The 26,889-nt window shown below is 39.0% G+C and overlaps 1 protein-coding gene across 1 annotated transcript in view; it reads left to right on the top strand.

Annotated features, from left to right (window-relative positions):
• Nucleotides 1–2,514: 2,514 nt before the first annotated feature.
• LOC150080863 (glutamine synthetase-like) overlaps nt 2,515–26,889 on the top strand; it is an 80,432-nt gene continuing 56,057 nt past the window's right edge. The window contains exon 1 of the mRNA XM_090381005.1: nt 2,515–2,765. The gene's annotated coding sequence lies outside the window, so the exon portion shown is untranslated. The remainder of the gene's footprint in view (nt 2,766–26,889) is intronic.

Here is a 26,889-nt window from a genome sequence, read left to right as displayed (position 1 = left end):
TTGCTGCACCTCTGTCCATAATTCCGTCGCATTCCTGGGTGGATGATCCAAAGCTCGAACGGACCTTTTCACAGCATCCCAGAGATGCTCCACAGGGTTTATGTTCGGTGAACGGAGAGGCCATTCCATGGTGGTGAAATTTGTAGAATGCTCTTCGAACCATGTTCTAGTCACGACGGCTCTGTGGGAAAGCGCATTGTCCTGCTGAAAGATTCCATTGCCTTGTGGGTGGGTGCACGATGATCATGAAGGATGCACATGGTCTGCACGTAACCCGGACCATTCGGAGATGCACCTAGACGTACCAGCGGTCACAAGTGTGGCAGCTGAACACACCTCAGACCATTACCGACAGTCCACCTGCCTGAACAGTTCCTTGTTAACATGACGGTTAACATACGCACCCTCCTGTCCTCTCCGCTCGAAATAACTGGAAACGGGACTCATCGGACCAGAAGGTCCAGTGCCGATGTTCTTTCGCCCGGTTGAGGCGTAGAGTCCTGTGTCGTGTTGACCCCCTTTATGTTTCATCCGTCGTAGCATAGTTCGTTACAGAATTTCTCCGTCTTTTCCTCTTCGCAAACAAAAAAGAAAAACTTTTTTCGAAATCTTTAAAATCGGATTTTTTTTAATTCTATGAATTCTTATTTTCGTTAATAAATGCTGTCATAATGAACATACGAGAATAGTTTTCTGTAAGTGTGCAGTTATCCGTAAAACACTATTCTGCAGGTTTTCATTTTCAACACAATAATACAGCCCAGGGATCTCTCTCTCTCTCTCTCTCTCTCTCTCTCTCTCTCTCTCTCTCTCTCTCTCTCTCTCTCTCTCTATTTATTTAGAAAGCAATAAAAATTAATATCATTAAAAAGAGTTATTTTCAAAGAAAATAAATGTACGCAATGACAACTTCTCTTACTGTCGTTACCGATAGTTTAGAAATGAGCCAAGACAACACCGCTTTCCCTTGTCAATCATAATTACAGAAGAGAACACTACTGAGAAACAACAGGGAAATAATACGTCATGAAGGTTTGGATGATGGATGGCAAACTGATCGGCAGTATGTCACAATGTTGTACTGTCGAAGATTTGTGTTGGTAACCTGTAAATAGTGTTACAATGAAATATTTAGCAAACTCATAGCAGAAGCTATATTACTTTATGAATAAATCTGGTGCCCAGATTGACTTTCTGTCGTGAATTCCTAAGACCAATGTCTACTTGCTCCAAACAGAATTCAATAGACAGCAAGTTGCCAACTGAGTTCGGAAAACTCAGTTGGCAACTTACTGTTAAGTAAAATATTATTTAACTTTAACTTAATAAATAAAATCGTATTTGAATAACAATTCGTCATCTAAGAGAACAAGTTTTTTGAGCTACACTGAAATAAATCGATTTCGAGGAAAAAAACCCGTTTCTCAGTACTTTTTAGTATCACTGAAAATAAGAAATTCTTTCGGTATCATTTCTGTCAGTTTTAGTGAACAACCTATCGGACACTTATGAAAGAAGAAAGAATTGATGTACAGTGCTTCTTAGTTGGGGAAATGACAAGTGAACAGGAGTCTACGTTTCAAGCTCACTTGAAACGTAGCCGAGTGGTCAAGGGAGAGGCTAGAGTGACAGTAGTAGAGCCCGAATGATTACTAAATACGGTGTTATTTCGTGTATTCGTTCAATCTTGTGAACTCCTCTGACTGTGTGGTCGTCAAGGTGTATAAACAGATAATTTATTTTTATTTATTTATTTTTTTTTTTATTTCAAGTCATGCTTGGCATTTTAACAGTTCTCCCCATAACAAAGCAGAGTGTGAGAGAAAATTCAGCCACGTGAAAAAAAAAAAAAAAGAAAAGTTCAGATCTTTCTGATAAAGCTTTGGAAATGAATTTGACAAAGTTTAAACAGCAGTGCTATTGTTATGAATGAAAGTTTAACGCAACGAGAGTGAAGAAGACAGTCTTCAAAATATCTTTTTTATACCGTTCTAAAGCAATCATATCAGTTGATGCCTAACAGATAATCCAAACAGAATCCACAGACATAAAAATCCTTGGTAAACTAATGTTTTAAATAATACTACACTGGTAAACAATTCTATAGCTGTATTTATATAAAATGTAGATATGTTGTCCGTGAAATATAATTTCTAGCTAAGTGTGAAAAATCGCCCGTTTTTACACTTACAGTTTATCCGATCTCCATCTTTTAGAAATTCAAAAGCTGGCAAATATGAAATTATTTTGTGTTAATTTGAATAATAAACAGTTCACGCGTCTGAAAATTCTGTGATTTGTCGTAGTTGCAGCAACTGAACCGCTATTCTTACCGTTAAGCTTCCTTATTGTGTTTCGGCATCCAGCTGTTAAGAGAGCAAACATCCCGCATGTGTTGATACAGTAGCACGTGGTTATTTGTTGCTTCCTAGTTCCTACTATTCGATTAGCTACTGCGCACTAATCTACGTTCAGCTGTTGCGACATCATTACTGTCGGTATCAAAGGAGACACTCCGCCTCCGTGATGTTCATTGGAAGCTCGCCGGTAGCTGCGATCGAGTTTCTCAATAAGATCCAATAGTAAATTATCCCGGCAACTTGTCGTTCGTGTTTTTCGAAGAGGTACTTGGCGGTGGTATAAAACGCTCACGAGATCGGGATAGATCTTCTTAAGTGGCGGTGTAACATACGGTGGTGCTAGAAACAAAAGTAAGTGCAGAGGGTAACAACGGTGATTGTTTAAAGGGACGCCTACAAAGAAAGGTCAGTACTTTTTTTGCCAGTTATGTTAATTGAATGTTAATCGAGCTTAAACGGAATTGAGTAGGCTATCTGGTGATAGGAAGTATATGTTGGAGGGAGGGGGTTCTTAAATAATTTAAGTAGTGCAAATGTGCACTTAGCATGTTATAGTAAGAATTTAATTCGGTTAATGTGAAACAGAGAACTAATACAGTTTTAGTAATCAAATTGGTTAGTTGGTTTAGAATTTTTTAATATAAAATGCAAGTGAAAACTTGCATTTTTGAAGAACCGTTAAAAAATCATTGCCTGGCAGAGGAGAAAGCGTTTATATTGCTTGTGTTGCACTATTTGCCACTAGGTGACATCTCATTACGTTGCTAACAACCTGGGGAGAAACATCCATCCATTTTTCTAAATGGGGAAAGAGAGAGAGAAAACAAAAAAAAAAAAAAAAAAAACAGCACTGCAATGATGGTCGATGCACTGGCTTGGCTAGATGTAAAAGTCTGTAGACGGTCCTGTGACAGTTTCTCTGACAGGCTCCTGAAGTTTATCAATGCCCCTATCCAATGATCGGAATGACTTTTCTTCCTGTGATCGCAGGTCAATTTACAGTGTTGGTTTAAAATATAGGTTATATAATTTTGTTAAACTATATTAATTAAACATCATTGTCCAAAAAGTTTAAATATTAGCTAACAGCATCCACCATTTCAGTCGCGTAATAATAGGAAGGGATCATTTTATATATACACATATATATATATAAATAAATAAATAAATAAATAAATAATCTGTTAATACTGCGGGACGACCAAGAGATCAAAAAGTGGAGTTCGTATTCAGTAGTAGTCACGTGAACTTGAATTACTCAAAGGAGCAAATCTGTGCCATGCGCTTGAAAAGGCTGCTGCTGCACGTATATAATAAAATAAATTTTCTGTTTATACTCCGGGACGACCAAACGGTCAGAGGAGTTCACAAGACAGACAGAATACAGCACCGTATTCAGCAGTTTGGGGTTCAACGGGCTTGAATCCGGGTCACTCAAGGCACGTGTACTTATGCACCCGCGCACTGACCACTCGGCTACGGCGGTCTCCCCCCCCCCCCGAACATAACAGACGATTTTATTTCCTCAGCTTACGTATCACTTCTTTGCAGTCTACATTCAGTACTACTACTAATAATAGGGACAACGTCGGGCCTCAGTAGGGGTCTGGCGGCTAAATGACCAGATGAATAACGGTACAAGGCATCACACATATACAAGTCCATACACTTTTAAATCTCTGGCTTTTCCAGTCAACTGGTTCACCCACAATGTAAACTACGCGGAGATGGGGGAAACCCCTGGTGCCGCTTGACCCTAAACACACTTTACTACTACTACTACTAATAATAATAAAAACCCTGTTTATGGTCTAATAACTAGTTGTAAACTCTTGACCACACAGGTTCCTTGAGTTCTCAACTAGTTAGTTTAAAAGAATATTATCACTAGCAGTATTTAGCAGTCACGTGAAATCGAACCACGAACAACTTAGACGTATGTACTTTTGTATTGACCACTCGGTTACGTCAGTCATACAAACGATCTTGTATTATAGTCGAATAAATACTTTTCAGCCCTATCTGAAAACAAAAAGGCTGTTTTTTTTAATCAAATATTTAAACGCGAAAATTCGTTAAGATAAATTTTACAGAAAGTGCAGGTGTAACTGCTCCAGTAAATACAATAATAATGAACTATACCTGAAAATATGTCTTAGTATTACAAAAAAAAAAATTAAATATATATTATAAAATGAACAGATTTGAGAGGCATAGAGGCAGTCTCCCTATTTTTAAATGATATTGAGATTTCTCATGTATATAAAGCGGCTTTCACCCAACTTGTATTAAGTGGTGTAATCTTTCCCCCCCCCCCCCCCACTTCAATATCCTTCGATCTATTGAGCAAAAAATAAAAACGAAAATAAAAAAAAATAAGTGCATTTTCTGATTATCATTGTTTCCAATTATCATGTGCAGTGTACCTTTTCTGGAGGTTTCAATCCCCCCCCCCCGTTGGACATATTTGGCTATAAATCTAAAATGTTTTCAGTCAAGTGAGACACTACGAAAAAGCTGCTTAATCCGTTCATCCCTGTTGAAAGTTAGCTGAAAGTCGTTATATTTTTAATGCGCATCTGCAACTTTGACCATATTGTGCCATGTGTATTTCTGTCTGTACAAGTGTTCACGGGCCAATATGCATATTGTGCGGGCAGAAAAACTCGAAAAAAGAAAACTCACAGAGAGAGCGAATCCAACTTTCTCTGCTTGGCAAACTCAAATGAAGAATTCTGAAATTCTTCCAATCTACGTCGGGACTCCAGCCCAGACCGCTCCAAACGAGTGAAACGGACGTCACGGACGACTCGCACACAAATTATTATTATTAATATCAATTTATTTCCAAAGAAATGTCCCTTTACAGCTATCCAGCTAGAGGCCACGGGTTACATGATCATAATGAATAAATAAATATTGCCATACTATTTACAATCTATGTACAGAGTACTCAAATGAACTGATACAATACATGGCCTAAAACAGCATCTGATTACATAAATACAACAATATAGATAATATAGCATCCCAGGAGTTATATCACCTACAGTTGACCAAGACATACATATCTGCCAGAGAGGCGGATCTGTAGGTTTTGTCCTTGCAGAGCTTCTGACAGTCAATGGATAACCTCTTAATATTTCCATGGAATTAAATGGAAACATGTTATCCAGGGAGGTTATGCTGCGCAGCTTGGATCTGAATGGCAGTGCGCTGGTATGAGTTCTAATACGATCTGACGGTCTAGCAACGATGTCACAAATATCAGGTGAGCTTAATTTTCCGGAGAGAAGCTGAGCGAAGATCACGAGTTCCTGGAGATTATATGATAGATACTTCCAATGTAGCATATTTAGATTAGAGAACATGACAGATTTTGAGATTGTAGGCATGGACCTTATTTAGCCATTTTAAAATCCAGTATTCCAGGGATAGGAACCTGGTTTGGAAAGATGGAGGTTCCGAGGACCATATCGTTGAGGCATACAATGGAATTGGGGTTATGCAATGGAGAATATAGTTAGTGATAAGATGTGGGTTATGGAAGTTGGAGATCTCCTGTTTCACTGCCCATATAGCAGCATATGTTTTTTTTCCGAGTGGCATTAAAATGAGGCAAGAACGTAAGGTCTCTGTCCCAGATGAGGCCCAAATCGTTATTCTGGGTGACTTTTTTTAACCAGGGAGTTGCAAATCATGATGTTCACATCGTTTATATTTCTCTTTTTGGTTATAGTAAGTTGAGCAGTTTTTTCGTTGTTAATGGAGAGCCCAATCGCGTTAAGATAATTTAAGTTGTTGTTGTAACTGTAGGCTGGAGATCACTGTGGTAGAATGGAGACACTGGTAGCATTTTGTAACAACAAAGAACTTAATATTATCGGCATACGTGGTAAAGTTAGCATGATTTGCAAGGAATGGTTCTAACGATGAGGAGGACACTCCTTGGGGAGCCCTCTAGAGCAGATAATTTGATGATGGTGATTATGATCTCTTATCCATAGGGTCCTGGTCTGTAAGGGCTTCTTAAGGAGATCTAATAGACAACTAGAGATTTTGAAGTAATCGCCCAGTATGGCGCATAGTGCATGGATGGACAGATTGTCGAAAGCCGCCTTGATGTCGCGAAACACAATATCGAGTTCTCCTTTGTTGCTTAATGTATGTTGTACTCTGAAAAGTGTGTCCATGAGGTTGGTGATAGTGGATCGTCCAGGTAGAATACTGTACTATGGAGGGTTGTGGCCAAACATATGATGGGTGAGAACAGGAAGGATGGCTTTTTCCATGATTTTGAGAACGGTGCATCCTACAGCAATTGGTCTGTAATCGTTGGGCGTTTTTGGATTAGACTTCTTTGAGATGGGAGAAACATAATGTGTGTTCCAGATGGAAGAGTAAGCTCCTGTTGCGAGGGCGGAGTTGTATGCATCAAGCAGAAGGTCGATGATGTATGTGATGTATAATTTGATCATAAAAACAGGGAATCCATCAGGGCCAGTGGTGGGTTTGTTGGGAAGACTGTTGATGACTTCAATCAGGCGTTCCTTGGAGATGGCTATTTTATCCAGTGGTGTTGGTTTGATGGTGGATTAACCTGTATTAAGGGGATGGGGGCAGGTAAGGGTTTGGTTTCGAGTGACTTGATCCACTCGAGGAAGATGTCGGTCGTCATGGGGAACCGTTGGTTCTTGTTGGTGAAGATTCTTTTCCATAGTTTCATTCTAAAAGAGATCCAATCATTCTGTGCTTTTCTCCGTATGTGTAGGAAATGTGCTCGGTGTTTTTTTATAGAGCTGGTAGTGGGCTGGGTCTTGCGTCTTTTTTCATTTCCGGTATAGTTTGTTTCATGATGAAGGCGCATTTCGCATCAGTGGTGAACCAGATCTTGGTCCTGGAGGACAAGCGGACGGATTTGGAAGCCACTTCACTGGCGATGTCTTTTAACAAGTCAGCTAAATTGGTGAGCGTTCGATCAGGATGGCTAGCGACGATTTGGTTCCAGTCTGTAGATCTTAATCTTTGTATGATGATATGTGGTTTTATATCCTTTAGTGAGAAGATCCTCAGTTGAGTATCTTTATGGTTATATTGTCCTAGTTGTTGGGGACAGCAAAGGTTTTCGCAATCAAAGGCAATTGGAAGATGATCCAATGTGAACTTAAAAACCAACGTTGTGAGATTGTCCAGGTTATGGAACAGAAGGTCGAGGTTTTGATGTAGTCTTGTAGGTCGCCACATCATGCCTTGGGGAGGGCATGTTGAAGTCTCCTTAAACGAAGGTGTACATGTGAGACTTGAGGTGTGTTATAATCCAGGTAGTAAGTTCATCCCTTGTGTCGGGGTTATGATCTGGAGGTAAATAAACAGCCACAACCTGGGTCCTCACATCATGGACTGCAAACATGACAGAGATGGCTTCAAATACTGGCGAGTCTCTGAGTTGTGCACTCACAAGATGGTGGATGTCTTTGAACAAGATGCACACGCCACCTCCACGTCTGTGGTCCGTGCCATTGCAAATATTTCTGTAATGGTGGGGAGCGGCCATGTGAGTAAGTTGTCTTCCATAGTTAAGCCAAGTTTCCTGGATACAAATGATATCGTATTCATCGAGAAGGAGGGACTGCAGAGGAGCTAATTTGTTGACAATACCGTGCACATTTTGCGAGAAAACCCTGACTGTGGGACATAAATGGTGGGTTTTTGGACTCGGTGATTGCTATCGTAGAGGACAAGTAATTGGGGGGTTGCCAGCGAGATGGTCTTTTTTTTTTCTCTGAGAAAGGTCTGATAAATATGCCTAGGGGCCAGAAGTCAGGATCAAGAACTTTTTGGTAGGCAGAGGGTGAACATATATTACTAGGAATGAGGTGTAGCCCGTGTGCAGAGTTTTAAGCTGTTTCACTTCAACTGGGATATTGTGTTCCACATGGAACATTCTTTTAATGGATTCGGGACGTGTAGAAGGTCCAAACCGGGAGGCGAAAATCATGGTTCTAGTAAGAGCGACACAGATGTCATATTTCTCGGCAACCGCCTGCTTACTACGGTGATTAGTCTTTAATAGTTTCTTGTCAGTTAGAGTTGTTGGAATTTCTCGGTTGCCTTCCAGAGGAGGGAGAGATGGGACGGGGTCCTTGCTTCCTGATGTGCTTCTCTGGTCGATCATCAGTTCCTTAGCTTGGTCATGCCTGTTGTGATGGAGTAGATCGTCTTCGTTTCTTTCAAGATGGTGTTGCAACTTTTTATTAGGGATATTAACAGCACGGTTGGCTCCGATTGCGTCCTGCAGCCGTTTGTCAATTCGTTTCGTTTTCATCTTCTCATCTCGCTTCTCTGGAGATTTCAGAAACTGACAGTAGTCTGAATCTTTTAGGAGAGTTTCAAGGGCGCTTTCATTTTCCCTAGCCATCGTACTGGAGTTCTCGTGTTTCTTTCCGCTATGAATAGGCAGCTGACCACACTCCTGGGGTGTTGTTTGAGTGGCTGCATCTCGTTTTGTGACTGTGCTGAGGTCATGAGGGCAGCCACGTTCTGTACGTAATTCTTGTAGGGTTCTGGCAATTGTCCTGAGGGCTTCACATAATTTCCTAGTTGCTTGCCCGAGTGTTTTGGTTTTCTCTTCGAATCAGCCTCATGCACCTTCAGAATCTGTTTACCTTATATCTTCTTTCTTGAATCGCTGGATAGATGACTTTAATCTGCGTCGGAAGGTATCAAACTGAAGCCATTGTATAACTATGGCATTGAATATTACACATAATTGGAGGAGCTCGTTGCCGGGCGTCCGCACTCGACAAGCTGACAAAAAATTGTCTTTTTGACCGACATCAACCAGGTGTTAATCCAAGAATCGTACGAATCACTACTTCAATTTATAGCTCCATTCACAAAAGTTGCTACACAGTTCAGCAACCAAAGAAAGTTCATAAAAGTGCATTCTTCTAAGTGGAAACTTCAACAACTTCGATTCTTTGGGAGCACTAAATAATTAATATATATTTCATGCATAGTTCAATTAAGTTTCGAACGAATTTTTTTTTTTTGTTTGTTTGTTTAATATGCAAAATTTCGTTCGACCATCAAAAATCAAGACTATGCTAAGTTTCAAGTTGAATTACGTTTCAAGTTCGAAAAGACGCTGGTGTGAGAATGCTGCCAGATTGACTGTCGATAACTTCTTAAGCAAGCTAGTTTATCGCCATTTCTTTCATTATCAATAATCGCACATTTAAGGTCATTTCAAATTGATAAGCCATACAGCAAAGATAACTGCGAGGAACTAGACTATGAACACTGTGCATTACTGAATTCATATAAGGCAGCTTATGTTTCTATTATGTAACGTAGTAATTTGTGTGCAAATAGTCCTTTATTCTTTGTATTTGGGTTTTAATTTAAATGTTTTGATATTATCAAACTTCGTTGTTTAGAAAAAAAAAAAAAAAAAGAAAGAAAAGAATCAAAAACGACGAAAGAAAGAAAACAGGAATTACCACTTGAGCTAATTTCTTGTACTTAGTCAAGACCAGGAAAACAAATTAATGGGTGGCCAGCAGGCATATCCACTTTCCTAAGAGCAATTGTGAAAGACTTGAATGAAATGTTTTGGATGTAAGCTGTTTCGCAAGTTCTTAAGAAGGTTATTTTGAAACAGAAGAAAGTATTGCGAAATACCAATTCCTAAAGGAAAATAACGAAATTATAAAATGCACATTATACTACTCAGTTGTGCGTAGCTGCTGCTCAAAATGCAGAAGCAAAATAAAGAAACAAAAAAAAAAAAATATATATATATATATATATATATATATTCATAAAAAGGAACTATTTACATATTGTACGATCATTTAAAAATGATAGGATAGGAATTATGATTCTGTATACCAAAACGAAGCACATCAGGAAGAGAAACGTTTTATCCATTTTTAAATATCAAAACTGTTGCGGTATTATATGAAGTAGCTTATTTTAATGATTTCTTTGTGAAATTAATATTACAGCTATTCAAAATCGGCATGCTTTTAAAGCATATTGCAATGCTTTAAAAACGTGCTTTCTGAAAATCTGCTTACTGGAATGGCTGTATGCCAGAAAGGTGTTATTTCAAAGACACTAATTATATGTACAGGATAATGTACGTATGGAAGTGACAGCTGTGCAGGAACACAAAAATTCTTGGCTCATTTCCTTCACACCACGGTTCTTAATGTGGGTTGACAAATGATGATGTGGCAACACAGATAAGAGTAGTCTAGTTTTCTCTATTAAACTACGGCACGTTTTGAAAAAGAAACAGTTTTATTTAAATTCATCAAGAAATAAACTATTCAAACACTTTTTACAATAAATTTTCATAAACGAGCTTAAAATTATCTATCGTGGTGACTGAGTAGTTTTTCCCCTAGATGGATAACACCTAGGTTGAAAACGTCTCATTTAAGGACATGATTAAAATTTATTCAAATTATTTGCTTTTATTTTACTATTTTTGAATTATTAAAATGCAAAAAAGTAAGTTTTAAAAGGCATATTTTCTGTAAAAAACAAATCCATACATAAGCACTACTGAGTGGCCGTGATTTGAACTGTGACATTGCTTTAATTAATTACAGGTCAGTATTTGATATTTTAAACTTAATAGGTCATATGACACATTAAAGTTAACCATACCTTACCGATAAGAAATGAGCTACATATTTTATTCGCCAATTTTCGATATGAATGTTTGAAGGATTTTCAAAACCAGTGTGAAAAGACAGCGATCTAATACAAAGAACAGAAAGTTTGTACAGTAATCAAAAATCACTGAACAAGAAGTCAAATAAATGAATTCATCACAAGCATTGGGTTTACATGACAGTTGTTCAAGAAAAATTCATATTCAAATAGAAAGAAACGTGTTATTTTTTTCTTATTGTCAACTAGCGTTTGGACAGAATGGTAGCATGTATTCTGTCTAGCCCGTGCGCTGCCGCTAAAAGTGCATGGTCCGTTGTGAATTGTGGCGCCTAATACTTAATTCAATGTGTATGCAGTCACAACGAATATGTGAACTCTGGTTTGGCCGTATCGAGAATAAACGGATTTGGGGTAAGTGTAAGTGTGTGTTGTTGTCTTACGGCACCAGGGGTTTCCCCCATCTCCGCGTTGCTTTCATTGTGGTGAACCAGTTCACTGGGAAATGCCAGAGATTTAAAAGTGTGTGGGAATTGTTCATGTGTTGTGTTCTGTACCGTTGTTCATCTGGTCATTTAGCCGTTGGACCCCTATTGAGGCCCAACGTTGTCCCACTTACTCCCCGTGGAGGCAGACCAGGAACCCAGTAGCTGTAGATTCACTCTGGCAGGTCCTGCCGCTTAATTTCCTGGGATTTCGGAGGCTAGGACCTTAAAAAATAAAAAAAATAAATTGGGAGGGGGGAAGAGAAGGAAATAAGTCCCTTTGTCGAGACCGACCACGCCACGGTACGCACCGCGGCGTAGTTAGTCGCCACGGTACGCCAATAAACATTTCTGCCGTCTTGACGGGATTAGAACCTGGGCCATTTCATTCAGTGTGAAAGGACAGCGATTGTAACCACTATACTATCTATAAAGATGAATTGCCCTCTAACAATCTGCGAATTCGAGTAATTTTATTAGCTCCATGGAAAATTTTATACAAACCACTTGCACTAAGGTGATTCCCCCCCCAACTCCGCGAAAACGGGGTCAGAATTGCATAGTGTTACAATAACAAGAATGACATCTTTTCCTGAGTGATGACTATGAATAAGATCTAGCCATTTTCACCCTAGAAACCAAAGAATATTTCATCTACAGATGTAATTCTCACGGAAAACCTTCAAAAGAGCACTGCCCTCACCGTGACAAATTATTCTGATCTGTTCCGTTTGTCTGCAGCTAAGGAAAAACAATGCAATTAGGAAACGACGTTACGTGGTGATTTTCCATCAAATTTTATTCTCTAAATAACTACTCTTATACCACATGAGTTTTTTTAAAAGGTTAGTTAACCTTGCTGACTAAATGTACTACACAATTGGGTAACGTTTCGGGTACCTTGCCGGAACTCATCATCGGCCCATACTTGGTTGTACTGCCAAATGACTAAGTCTCCTTCATTCAGTGTAGTCCAGTGAATGATGACATCCAGCACACGACCTTGCTTGCTTTGAATTTTGCCCATTTAATTCCTCAGATTTTTTCCCCTCTTTTCATCCCTGAGGACTTAGTGTGGAAAATTTTCCTGACCATGATGCAGTGGTTTCTGAGTCCGCCTTTATTCTGTCTGTAGGCGCCTCCGTAGCCAGGTGGGAAGGAGCAGCAGTGCGTAGCACACGCTTCTTGATTAGACCGGGGTTCGAGCCCGTCACCACCAAATACGGAGGATGCGGAAAGGTCAGAGAATGACCACCGCATATCCCGGAGCAATATGGCCTTAGTTGCTAATGCTCCTAAAAACCAAATAACAAGCAACCTTTATTCTGTTTCCCCCTCTCCAAAATTTTCAAATTGGTCCGTAAAGACAATTTACAGGCATAACACACAACAGAAATCAAAATGAACCAGCATATTATAATAACCGCTGTCATACACGACAATTACGAGCGAGAAACCAAACTAATCGATGAATCAATATATCCTAAAACAATAAGATTCAGCCATGGTCTCAATAGCAACCTAAGGTGTCCACAGAAATAATCTCCGTAAGTGTAAGCAGAAATACACTAGCATACTGACTGATGGTTACGTAATAAAGAACTAATACATGTGCACGGTTTCAAACGTCTGTTAATAGGTGTTCTTGGTGAATATGAATCTTTACTGAATCTTCACACCTTTGAGTACTGATAAATTATTGTGTGCTAGACTGGTTATGAAAATTTATGCTGCATAATCGACTAGGCCATAAACCCAGATACTGTAGTTCCGCCTTCTTGTTCCTTAATTGAAATCAGTTCCTTAACTGAAATCCACTGATAGTGGATTTCAATTAAGGAACTGATGATGGCGGATATCAATGAGCAACTGGTCATTGATAACCGCCACCTCTTAAATAGGCATTTGTATAGTAATCCGATTGGATTACTAGAGAATAACGTTGCTTACCGTCTGAAAAGTAACTCTAGAGTGACAAAATAAAGCTGAAATACCATCTCTCTCTCTCTCTCTCTCTCTCTCTCTCTCTCTCTCTCTCTCTCTCTCTCTCTCTCTCCTATGAAATAAAGAAAGTAAATTCTGATTATGAGGTATTAGTTGAAGAGCATCTTACGTGTGGAGAGGGGGGGATACAATTTATTATTATAAGAGAACAATTTCCCTTAGAATGAAAGAAGTGCATATTGAATCCTTTAATAAAGGGATAGTTTTATTTTGAATCAATTATTTGGGAATGAGCTACCAAATCAATGATTAAAATGACTTCATTATAACAAGAACAAGCACAAGTTTGCCTAAGTTCAGAATTTATGGGAAACCCTAAACAGTGGGACCTGATATGGCATTTATAGATATTGGCAGTCATAGGCACTAAATTAAAAAAATAATAATAAAAAAAAAAAAAAAAAAATTCACTCTTTCAACTAGAATACGATTTCTCTGACCTATTATGACAGTACTGGATTATAAACAGATATAAGTTAATATAATATTGTTCTTTATGGCAATTTACGTTTCTGTCATTAGATTACACCATTTGTTACAAAAATCATGAGCTCGTAGACGGCACGGGAGGCAATCCTATAATTCCTATACGTAAATCTGGATCTACGGACGCTCAATGGAATATTAATCTATAAATATTCCATTGGGCGAATATTTAATTGAGGACTATTTATAGAATATTAATCTATAAATATTCCATTAAAACAGTAGAGCGTCAGTTATCCGGAATAATTGATGTCAGACCTCTTCCGCATAATCGAACCGGAAAATTTTCCGGATAATTTTTCCGGTAACATTAAAAAAATATTTTAATCTTACCTTATGATTAAATTATATACAGTAATTAAGATTAATTAAATAAAAAAATTATAAACTAATTTCGGAAAACAGAAATATCTATCCAGACGTATTTATACAAACAGGAAAATTAGAAACATTCTTAAAAGCTCTTGGTTTTTTCGACTTACCGATAACGAGCACGGACAATCTGTGCGTTCCAATGACATTTGCACACATAGTAATTGTAACTCGCTATTTTCTCATCTTAAAACCTGGTACAGGCATTTCTCTTTTAGTGGTTAGGATTTTTCTCGGTAATGCTTTCCATTATAAGCCCGTCTCATCACATTATACACATTTCTTTCTCTTAATTTTCTATAACTGAAGCAAATCTACTTTTAAAGGACACCGCTGCCGATTCGTCTTCAGAAAGTTTCTCGCCTTGAATATCTAAGTTCACGTATACCGTCTCAGTTTAAAAAGTTTTTCAGCCAACATGTGCTTGCCTCTCTTCATTACCTCTTAATTTTCGATTAAAATCCAAAGCTTTTTCACACAACATTGGGCCAGACACTGGTTCACCTAAATTGCTCTTCTGAAGGAAAAATAATAATAATAATAATAATAATAATAAAATAGTTCACTCTCTAAAGCAGAATTTTCAACCCCTGGCTTGTAGCTGTGAAGGGTATTGTGCACGGCGTGTGCGTAATGTATGCAATAAAGAGTTCTAATCGACACAAATTATCTTATAGCATTGGAATTTTTCTTTATGTCGTAAATTATTAGAAGTTTGGAGAGATTTCCTAAATTTTCACCTTTTCTAAATTCTATTAATAATTTCCGTTTTTTGTTGCAACGTTAAAACTACGCGTTTTTCTTTTCGTTCACATTTTACCGTAAAAAATTGAGAAAAATAATAAATCGCACAGTTTTGGGCCGATACTTTTCTTACCAGGAGCTAAACTAATCTGAAATTCACTCATGGTTTCCGAGAAAACCCAGTAGTTTGTGATATTTTTCTAAAGCACATGACTAGACTTAACAAAGTTCATCACTGAAAACAATGATTCACAAGAATATGTTGATGAAAAAATTGTTAGTAATGCTGCTGCCAGATTTTTTAAACAGACAAAAGTTTCGGGAATGGAATTCTAAACTTTTAATACCTCATTTTCTGCAGTTTTCTTTGCTAATCCCGACACTAACCGTTCCCTTTCAATATTTTCTAAATCTACTGTGAGATCGATAAATTTTTGCCTCCAAATTGAGCTGCTCTGAAAATCAATCAATTGCATCTCAAAATTATCCAGGTCGATCCATTTTCAGGTTCACTTCGGCTAGTTTTACACTGTGTGCAAACTTAAATGAATTTTGCAGTTTCTTCCAATTCCCTGAACTTGACAAATCTTGAAGAAAACTGTTCAATAGTTGACTCGATTTTTTGGGAAGCTCTGAATTCCACGTGCCCAAAAAATTTGTATGCGTGCCATAGGTTCGCCACCCCTGACCGGATTGCGATAGCTGCCAGACTTTTAGAAATGTTGAGCTGTTTTAGACGGGCACATTTCAATAAATATTAAGCACAAACAACTGAACTTATTTACATCTGTAAACATTTATAATGACTATCTTGTCCTTTCACCAGTTTATGCGGGCAGAGGATTTAACTGTATGGATAATCCAATAGTCTTAATTCTCACAGCAGAACATAATTGCCTTTGAAATAAGTGGCCCCTAGTACTGCACCAGTTTCAACAGACAGCTTTAGCTACATTACAACGTTCAAAATCTTTCACATTAAACAACTTCTATACAACTGTTTTGCATGCCTGTTGTCACTAAAGATCGCTTGCCATCTAATGACAGACCAGTTAGCCTGTTATAGCATCCTAATCTTTTAATCAGTTTTTGTGGCCAGCAGAATTTCAGCTGTATAGGGCATGCAATGATCGTACTTCTGAGAGCAGAACAAAACCTGCCTTTACAACGAGTTGCCCTGGTATGCCGCTACTTTCGAACAGATAGCCTCTCCAAAATGCCGTTTGTTTAAAGGACAAAAAAGCTCCTGCAAACATCTTATATATAAAAAAAAAAAAAAGAAATGTCACCCTATTTTGCAAGGATTCTTAGAGAAAAATGCGATCGTTAATACGAGTGCTGGACTGCTTTCTTAAATATTTCTGGATTGTAAAATGTTGATTTCTCCCCCCCCCCCCGCTTAAAATGTGCCGGATTTTACAGACTAACAAGATAGATAATTGTACACAGTGTGTTACATTTTAGACGTTTCAGCAAACAGTAATAATTCATGAGTAATACAACAACAAAAAAAAAAGAGTAACTACTTTTATGCGCGAACAGAGAAAATTTCGCGTCGGCGCATCCGCCACATTGCCTATTCATTCCCGCAATAAACACATGAGAAGAAAAAAAAACCAATATCCAGTGCTTCAGCTACAATATATAGATAGCCTATGTGATATGTATGAAAATAACAATAATTGCCGGATTTCTATTGGTTAGATTTTGATGACATTTGCGAAGCGACGTCGAATCATTCGAATGAGAGAAATTTCACGAAAATCCAACCAGTGGGAGTCGAGTTATTACATGCGGCCGGGCGGGCGGACAAAGAAATAATGGTCGGATTGGTCCGGGAGGATTCTACAAATCTTTCTGAAAGTTTCAAATATTCATGGAAATCCATCCACTGAGAGTCGAGTTATTACATGAAGACGGAAAATAAACGAATAATAGTTGCCGTATTTCTATTGGTTCGATTTTAAGGAAATTTGGAATAGTTAGACAAATCTTTTTAAAAGGCCCAAATATAAAAACTTCATGAAAATCATCTGTCTACTGGAAGTCGAGCTGTTACATGCGAGCGGAAGGACAAACAGATGGACGGCATAATGAAGACAACAGGCGCATAATGCATAAATGCTAGCTAGCGTGCATTAAAAACGGATATTACTTTGCCAGTTTTAAATTTACATAACACTTAGGTTCCCTATATGGGTTAGATTCACTAATGACTGAGGGCAATTTTTATACTTGCAACAAAATAAAACACCGGTGTGATGAATGGTCCTCCGTCTATGGTGTAATGTGTGCATTGCATACGGTTAACCGATAAAAAGGGATGCCTTTCTGCAAATGTACCGAGTTTCTGTATGTCGCAGACAAAAAAGTAACAAGTTAGGGCGTTACAATCTTTGTTAACGCCACAGAATGACATTGGTGAGGTTATATTTTACAAAAATTTGCACCAACAGCAAGAAATTCGGTACTGTGTGTTTCAATTGCAGCTTAATTTTAAATATAAAATTTTAAAATTTACAATGTTATTGTAATAAACCGCCCTTCTGACATATTCTTATTTAAAAAGGTAAGTACTTTTCTGACATCTGTCTTATAAAAGGGCATATGTGGTGCTGCTTCCATATCACGCTATTGTTCTTTCCTGCTAAGTGCGCTGTTGGATTGATGCTCAATGGCTCTCTGCGTACACAGTGATAAGCTGCCGAGTGCTCTCCTTTTATCAACTTAATCGCTACTCCTTGATGACCTTGTTGTAACCCATTTATCATGTTCTTTATGATGTCTATTGTTCCTTCTTTAATTGTATGATGGCCTTAGTTCATCTTATTTTTATTTATTATTTTTTTTGTTTCTCTTAACCCTGCGATATCACCATTGTCTTTCTCTGTATTTTGTTATATTAATCAGTTTACTGAGAACTCCACCACGACGCAGTCTAATGAACTAGAAGTGCTTAATCAATCAACACAACAATTTCTATTTGTGAGTTGCTCTGCAACTAGTGCCTCCAAATTTTTTTTCCTGCTGTGATTTGCATAAAAAAATGTAATGGTGTCAAATGAAAATTTACACTTTTGACTTCCAGTATCCTGCAAGTTTCAACACTGCGCGCCATGTGGCAGAGCTGTAGTGATTTGAAAATGGAGGGTGACATTAATATGCGTATAAAGCGGAGATGTATTTTATCGATAAAACAATGTTCTTTGCATTCAGGGCTCCATTGAGATTTATCGACATATAATTATGGGGGCATGATAGTTCACATGAGCACAGCTAGGTATATTAGTAATGTTATAGTTGTTGAGAGCAAGGAGTGTGAAACGTCTGCAAGGCACACGGCAGCCATATTCTCGGGAGTGGGGGGGGGGGAGAAGCCGTTACAGTACAGATAGTGGCGATTTATTTGGTCTCAATATGCTTATGTTGGATGGTGGGGGCGGACGATTATACGTATAGCTGTCGACATCCTGCTCGGTAGAGCAGGGCGCAAATGTGCAGTCGCCAACCAACCACAGTAGGATTAGTTCAAAACAAGATAGAGGTGAAGGGTTGTCCCTTCCGTTCTAATTTTAATAAGTGAACTAGAAGTACACTGAGTGAACAGAAATCATGGGATACCTACCTAGTAACGAGCAGGCCCACCTTTCACCCGGATAAGGGCTGTCACACGGCGAGGCATTGAGTCCACTAGTTCACGAAAGCGTCCCATAAGTATTTCCATCCATGCTTGCTGCACCGCTGTCCATAATTCCGTCGCATTCCTGGGTGGATGATCTAAAGCCCGAACGGACCTTTCCACAGCATCCCAAAAATTCTCCACAGGATTCATGTCCAGTAAATGGAGAGGCAAAATCTGCGGAATTCTCTTCGAACCATGTTTTAGTCATCACGGCTCTGTGAGAACGCGTATTGTCCTGCTGGGAGAGTCCTATTGCCCTGTGGGTGCACGATAACCATGAAGGGATGCAGATGGTCCGCAAAAATGGACACGTTACCTGGACCGTTCAGAGATGTGTCTAGACGCACCACAAGTACCAATATGTGCCAATTGAACAAGCCCCAGACCATTACCAACCGTCCACCTGCCTAACAGTTCCTTGTTGACATGACGGGTGCATAGCTTCGTGCAGTTTCCGCCATATACGCATCCTCCCATCCGCTCGAAATAATTGGAAATGAGACTTATCAGATCAGGAGACCCGTCTCCAATCACCCAAGGTTCAGTGCCAATGTTCTTTCGCCCAGTTGAGGCGTAGAGTCCTGTGTCGTGGTGTTAGCAATGGGACTCTGGTGGGTCGGCGGTAATGATCGCCTGATGGTCTTGGTGGTGACGTTTCTGGCAACTCCCTCGTTGAAGTTGGCGGAGATTTTGCCACTGTCGCTCTCTGGTTGACTGAAACAAGCGAGATAGACGTCGACGTTCATCCACGACCTTTCTCAGCCCAAAGCGCTGTCCACAATGAAATGTTATTCCGGAAATGACGTATTCCCGATACACCCTTGATACTATCGAACAGGGACAGTGCAATTTCTGTCCCACCTCCGCGATAGAGTGACCCATGCGTCGGGCATCCACTAGCATCCCTCTTTCAAAGTCAGTTAACTCACGTCGTTTATCTATACTAACATCGAATTACTGTCTACGTGAATACAATGTACCTATATACCTGCCAAGCGGTGGGTTCGTGCACTAGCTAGAGGGGTGACAGCGTCGCTTTGCCCAGGAACCAGGTATCCCATAAATTCTGTCCTTTCAGTGTACATATTAGTATTGTACTATTAGTGCTAATTTATATTAGCATTATTAGTGGTACTAGTAGAACCGTGCATAGGTTGACGGAGGAGGAGGGGAGGGATGCCGTAAATTTTGCTCTAGAGATTAAACATGGGTTTCACCTCTTCAAGCCTCCAAAATTGCAGCGGTTGATGAAAATCATCTGCCACCTAGTGTGAGTATTATATTATTAGTGTTATTTTATATTAGCAAGGGTCATTGCCTTTATATAAAATTTTCGAAACATGTAATTCTCGGAGTTGATGGTAACTGTTCCTTGCAGAAAAATTGGTAAAACTTAGAAATTTTCCCTTGGAATTATAAATACTGTATTTCATTTAATATTACGTATTTATATCTTTTACTGTTTAAGTTTTCAGGGTTTCACAGCTAATTTTCATACAGGAATGTTATCTTGTTAGAGTGTTCTAATATGTAGTCAAGAGCTTTCTTTAACAATAATACTTGAATATCATCCAACTGTGCAACCAGACTACACAAGTTGGCCGGCGGTGGTGGTATCGTGGCTTGGGGGATGTTTTCATGGACATCACTGCATCCCCTTATCTCCTAAGAACACACCCTCACCTCCAGATCCTACCTCAGCACTGTTTCGCATCAAATTCTGCCCTACGTGGTGATCGCGTATCGAGATGGCACTGGATGCTTTAAACAAGACAACGTATCACAAGACCCGCATTGTGCAGGAATGGTTCTAAGGTAATGTTCAAGAATTTTGTGTGCTCCTTAGCCGCCAAATTCTCCCAACATCAACCCCCATCGAACATTTGTGGGATACAGTGGAACGCAGCATTCGCCAGTGCCTCGCTCCGTTGCCGAACATCGGAACGTCCTTCTGTCCAGCTGGTCCAGGATAGCTGAGAACACCTGCCTTCTTGGAATCATGCCACACCGGGTACACACTTTTAGGCAGGTATTCAAAATATTTTGGCTTATGAGTAAGCTTGCTTGCTTCCTTCCTTGCACCATCTCGAAAAGGAAAATAATAACAAATATTTTTGTATTTTAGAAAATGTTTTGCATTAACGATTCATCCACTTTTCCGATTTTTAAACAAGGACATATTGGAAATACATCCCTTCTGCTCCATAAAAGGAGTGATGATGTTTAAACAGCTTGAAAAGTAATAATATTTTATTTTTAGTGTTTTTACTCCAATTACTTATCGTAATTAGTTTTAGGATTATTATCCCTCCCTTCCCGAAATATGTAAGAAAATATTTCAGCTGAACCTCTATACGGTATTTGAAATCCGGTGTGCAATCTTGCAGAAATCTGTGATAGTGCAATAATTTAATATAAAAGTACTAAGGACATTCATGAACAATCTGTTTGTCTCATTTTGATAATCATATGCAATTCGTACAAAACCACATATTTGGCAACACTGTACAAAGGGTACTAGGAAAGTTTTGCAATATGACGCAACAATGAATCACAGGAAGCTGCTTGTTGCTGCATGTTGAGACATGTTCATACGTGCATAGTAGCCGCCGCGCCAAGTCGATGGGCTCAGTTATTCATTAGTAGTGAGAGTGTAAAGTGCTTGCGATGGCATCGTGGTCACGAAATGAGATAAGGACAGTTTTGCGGTATAATTTCGTGCGTGGTTTAACCATAGACCAGTGCTTAGAAGAAATGACTCTTGCACTAGATGATGATTGTCCACATCATACAACGATATTCAGGTGGTATAGAGAATTCCAAAGGGGAAATTTCACTCTGGACGATTCTGAGAGGCCGGGAAGGCCACGAACGTCAGTTACGGAGGAAAACGTTACTGCTGTGAGGAAAACGCTTGACGAAAACAGGCGAGTGACCTACCAACAGATAGAGGATACTTTGGGCCTAAATGCACCAGCAATTCGTTCGATTCTGCAAGATCATTTGCACGCGAAGAAACTTTGTTCTCTCTGGGTGCCGCATCAACTGACTGAAGAGCAGATGACACGACGTGTGACTTGGTGCCGGGTGATGTTAAAAAAGTTTGATAAGGGACAATCTCGGTATGTGAACAACATCATGACAGGTGACAAGACTTGGCTTTACTATTACGATCTGCCGACCAAGGCTCAAAACAAAGTTTGGGTCTTTGATGATGACGACACACCCGTAATTGTCAGAAAATCCCGATCTGTAAAGAAGAAAATGATAGCTATATTTTTCAAATCGAGTGGAATTGTGGAACGTGTCGTTTTGGACACGCAGAAGACAGTCACAGCTAAGTGGTATACTGAACAATGCCTGCCTAAAGTCATTGGATCTATGAAGAACCTGCGGCCAAAGTCAAGAATGGACACCTGGTACCTCCATCACGATAATGCTCCAGCTGACCGCGCCAAAGCCTGCACCAAATATTTGACCACGACAGGACTGAAACTTCTCGAGCACCCTCCCTACAGTTCAGACCGTGCTCCCTGCGACTTTGCACTGTTCCCGCATGTGAAAATGAAGCTAAAAGGGAGGCGGTTTTCCAGTGATGAGGACCTTCTACGGGCTTGGGACAACGAGTGTGCTTTACTCCCTAGTGAAACTTGGCAGAACTGGTTTAAAGATTGGTTTCGGAGGATGGAGAGGTGTATTGAATGTAGAGGAAATTACTTTGAAAAAATTAAATAAACAAAGCTGTATTGCAAAACTTTCCTAGTACCCTTTGTACACCTCCGCATGCAGAGTGGTGCATGTAAGGTTACACTTAGACAAACCTCATTCAAAATCGCAAAAATAAAAATGCGAATATCAAACAAATTATCTTTCTTATGCTCAATAATACAAAATTTAATGAGCATTTATATATGTATTCCCTTTATACATTCTTTTAGACCTGAACATACTATCTTCACATACTCTGACGACTCTCCTCAAACAATGAACAATAATATTCTTGCATAATATAAGAGTTAAGTAAGCATGTACATATATACAGTATTTACATAAACCGATACTAAACCACATCAATACTAAACTAGAATATTCCTTTCTGTAAACACAGAATTTCAAAACTTTCATTCTAACAATGCTTTTGAATCATAGAAGGACAACTCTTTCTCTCATCACTCTTTCCTAATGATTAACAGTTTCTTCACTTTTTATTTTAGTTTTTTTCTACAATGCTACCTAACTCACTGCAATCTCTGATGCAGTTAAATCCGCCAGTCCTATTCGTGCTTCAGTTTTTAAACAATCAATACTAGGTGACTTACTTTTCTAGGTCTTTCTCTTTCCTCCTGGGCGATCCTTGACTTCTGGTCTTTTCTACGCGGCTGCCTTACAGGGTCTTTTGGCTTACTGGTCCACTAAGCGTACATCTCTGGAGTCACTCTTGGATCCTTCATTTAGGGAATTCGGGTAAGCTATGTTCTGCATTTTTTGCAGGTTCTCTCAATAAAACAAGGCTCTTGCTTCTGGAACATTCCTCCGGCCATCCCTTTAGACTTTCTTCTCTCTTTCCTGCGACTATCTTTCACTTCTCCGCACTTTAAACCTCAGCACTTGCACTTCTCATAACGTTTTCTTTCTTAATTAACCTTTCCTATACTTTTACCACTAATTATCCACTGACCTGCTCCAGCATTTCACTTCCTTCCAAAATCTTCTCCGTCACCCCTTCACTTCCATTCTTGCTCTCTCTCTCTCCTTTGCTCCGTCTTTTCGCCTTTTTGTCCCTCCTTTCCTTGAACAATCACTTTCATTTTCTCTTTCTGCATCTTTATTCTAATTCGCTCTTCACTTCTTCCTTAACGAATCCTGTATAGACAAGCCATCCTTCCCCAGAAGTACACGTGCTGTTTGCAGAACTGTTTCCGTCGGCTACTTTACTTATTGTCCACTCTCTTTACTCCATTTTGCTACGCTTTTTGCCAGCCCTAGCCGCCCTTCAGTTTTCAACCGCGTCGCAGGGTCGGTCACTTTCTGAGAAAGTGACCGACCCAAAGCTTAAATTATTTTCATTACCCTGAAGTACAGACAATTTCTGGCTCTGCTCTCTCTCTCTCTCTCTCTCTCTCTCTCTCTCTCTCTCTGGTCATTCTAAACTATCCACCCTCTTATGTTTACCATACCACGATTTATCCTAAGTCAACCACTTACTGGCTTTAAGGAGCAATTCGGGGACGTTGCCTTCTTTCCATCTCCAACTTATTCTTACGTCCATTACGCGAGTGCAGAATTATTATATTTACAAGTAAACAGACCAGTCTCCCACTGACACTTCAATTATTCCGTTCTTGGTCCGAACTTCCCTCATTGACAGCGCTAATCCGCGCTCTATCTCAAACATCTGTGGAAACGTCAGATACATCAGCCATTAGCCTAACCCTATCTGTTTAAAAAAAAAAAAAAAACTATTTCCAAAGACAGAAATTTATTATTTTTCTAGAGTTATAAGAATGGGATCTTACACTATAACGATCTTGGTATTACGGGAAAACTACAAAGCATATAACTTCACTTGTGTTCGCTGTTCGTGCGGTCCACGTTAACAGTTGTAGCGTGCTTATTCGCCGAGCGGATGGGCCTGGGTTCGAATGCAGCAGAAGGTATTCGAAAGTTTTCCTGCCTTCTTCCACTCGTTGCTAAGTTAGTTGATCTCAGGTCGTGGAGTGAGATTTTCCCCGGGGATTCGGTTTCCCCTCACAGACCTAAAATCGACCTTAGAACACACACAAGGTTACAGACAACTACACTTCGCCTTTCTTGAAATTTCAATGCCTCATTTTTGGAGTATTGAACTTTCAAGCTTCTCTTACTGAAGCTACCCCCGCCGGGGAGAGGGTAGTTCCTTTCTCACCCCCCCCCCCAAATGTTTAATGAGTTTATTCTTGTTTTGTAAAAACAAAAGTTTGAATCATCCAATATGATGGAAAGATGGTGGATATTTTTAACATTTAGGAGGGGGGGGGGTGATCATTTAATTCCTTGCATTTATGGAACTGTGGTATGGAGGAGTGGTTCTTTCCACGTCCATCGCCATGATACCTGTATATTTGATTTGCCATCTTGTAACTAGCATCTGCTTTGCACTGCTGAAATTCAGGTCCACTGGTGAAATGAAAAATTGCAGTATTAAGTGGTGTGGACATGAAAGATTTCTTCAAAACTATAAATCAGAACTCTCAGCACGCTGGAACAAATGTATTCTGAAGGCTGCTGAGTACCTCGAAAACTGTGTGTGTTAGTTTTATACGATTTAAAATAGATCAATAAAAAATATATTACAGGTTAATGCCGGTTTCACAGCGCGCCCTGTTGTAGTGAGTTATTTTTATTTATGTATTTATTTTTCCCGTAATACTCAAGTCACAGTTTCGTCCATTGTTTCTGTAGTATTCAATTTATTCTATTAATTGGTAGAACTACTTCAAGCTGTACCATACCATACATACAGTCTGACTGGAAAGGAAACTCTTATGTTCCCCCATTTTTTTTCACATAAAACGTCTTTCGTGCGGACAGGGTATACACGCTCTTTTTTTATTTTTATATAAATTTTGCAATATCAGTTAACGTATTTAAATAATAAGAATAATTAAAAACCGCTGACCGCATTGACTTTCAATGGTCGGCCTAAGAGGCTTCTGATACATGCGCTGAAGGATATGGAAACATGAGTATAAATCATTCGTAATAAGACACTTCGTTACGTGGGCAGTGAATGTAAAAACAAAATTTAATAGGACAAACAAGATAACTGCTCTGATGTACTTCCAGTAATACACGAGTTTAAACTGAAAGAACAGTAAAGCAAAATTAAATTTGAATACGTTGAAAATCGCATACGTTACAGTATGCGATTTTCTAGACTATTTTTAGTCTAAAGATAGTCTGTTTCTTCCTGTGTCTGCTTCACTTGATATTGAATCACGATATTGCTTCACTTGAATCATAAAATACACCAAATTAATTAATGATGGGCTGTTAGTAGGATTACAGGTAAGACAAGGAGCTATTCTGCTTCTATAAATCTAACCACTCCTATATCAAAACCAAAAATAAAAAAAAAAAAAAATGGCAACGACATGGTACTTCATAAACTCCGTTTACTGTTTCGCAAAGCGTTCCTCATGGGGTCCGCTCTTCTTTATTGTTTATATTAATGTGTCAACCTTATTTCAGTCCGTTAACGTCGAGTGGCAACTCTATGCAGATGATATTAAACTTTACAAAGTTATTTGTTCTTCAACTGACAGCTATGAACTCCAGTCCTGTCCCGATTCCCTCTCACTCTGGCTCAATAAAAATAACTTGTTTCTGAATCCGCTAAAACGTAAATTATGTCGCTTTCGCTGGGATCGTATAGTTAGATCCTCGTCATTACTGATTATTATATTGGAAAAGCTCTTTAATTGCAAGTACTGATACGTTCAAGGATTTAGGTGTCCCATTTCGATCTGACCTTCATCCCTCTTCCCACGTTGATCACGTAATATCTCACACTTCTAAACTTCTTGGATTAATCTGTATACTGTCTACTTCCCATTTTTGCTTATTGTGATATTATCTGGTCCCCACAACAGGAACATCTTTCTCACAGACTTGAGAGAATTCAAATTTAATTCATTAAATTCTTATGCTATCGAAATCACATTGCCTTTCACCGTCGAAATTATGGAGCTCTTTGTGGTCGATTCAGAATCATTCCTCTTCACCCTCGACGACAACTCCATGGGTCTCTTTTTGTTTACAATATCGTAAACTCTGTTATCGATTCTACATCTCTTCTTGAACAAATACCTTTCGCTATACCCCGTTTGAATTCTCGTTATATAAAGTTAATTTCTCACTGCCTGTTCCTCGTACTCACTACTTACTTGGTAGTCCTCTGTTTCGTTTCCTTCAGGTAATGAATAACTACAATATTGATTTTACTCTTAATCCATCTATCTATAAGAATTTGCTCCTTACTCTGTTTTCTTAATGTAAATTTTGTATATATTTTAATTCTAGTTTTGTATGA

The sequence above is a fragment of the Mastigoproctus giganteus genome, chromosome 9 (genome assembly GCF_048544385.1).
Source record: "Mastigoproctus giganteus isolate SK-2022 chromosome 9, ASM4854438v1, whole genome shotgun sequence".
Taxonomy (NCBI): domain Eukaryota; kingdom Metazoa; phylum Arthropoda; class Arachnida; order Uropygi; family Thelyphonidae; genus Mastigoproctus; species Mastigoproctus giganteus.
Note: the sequence above shows the minus strand (reverse complement) of the source record. Positions and strands in the feature narration are given on the sequence as shown.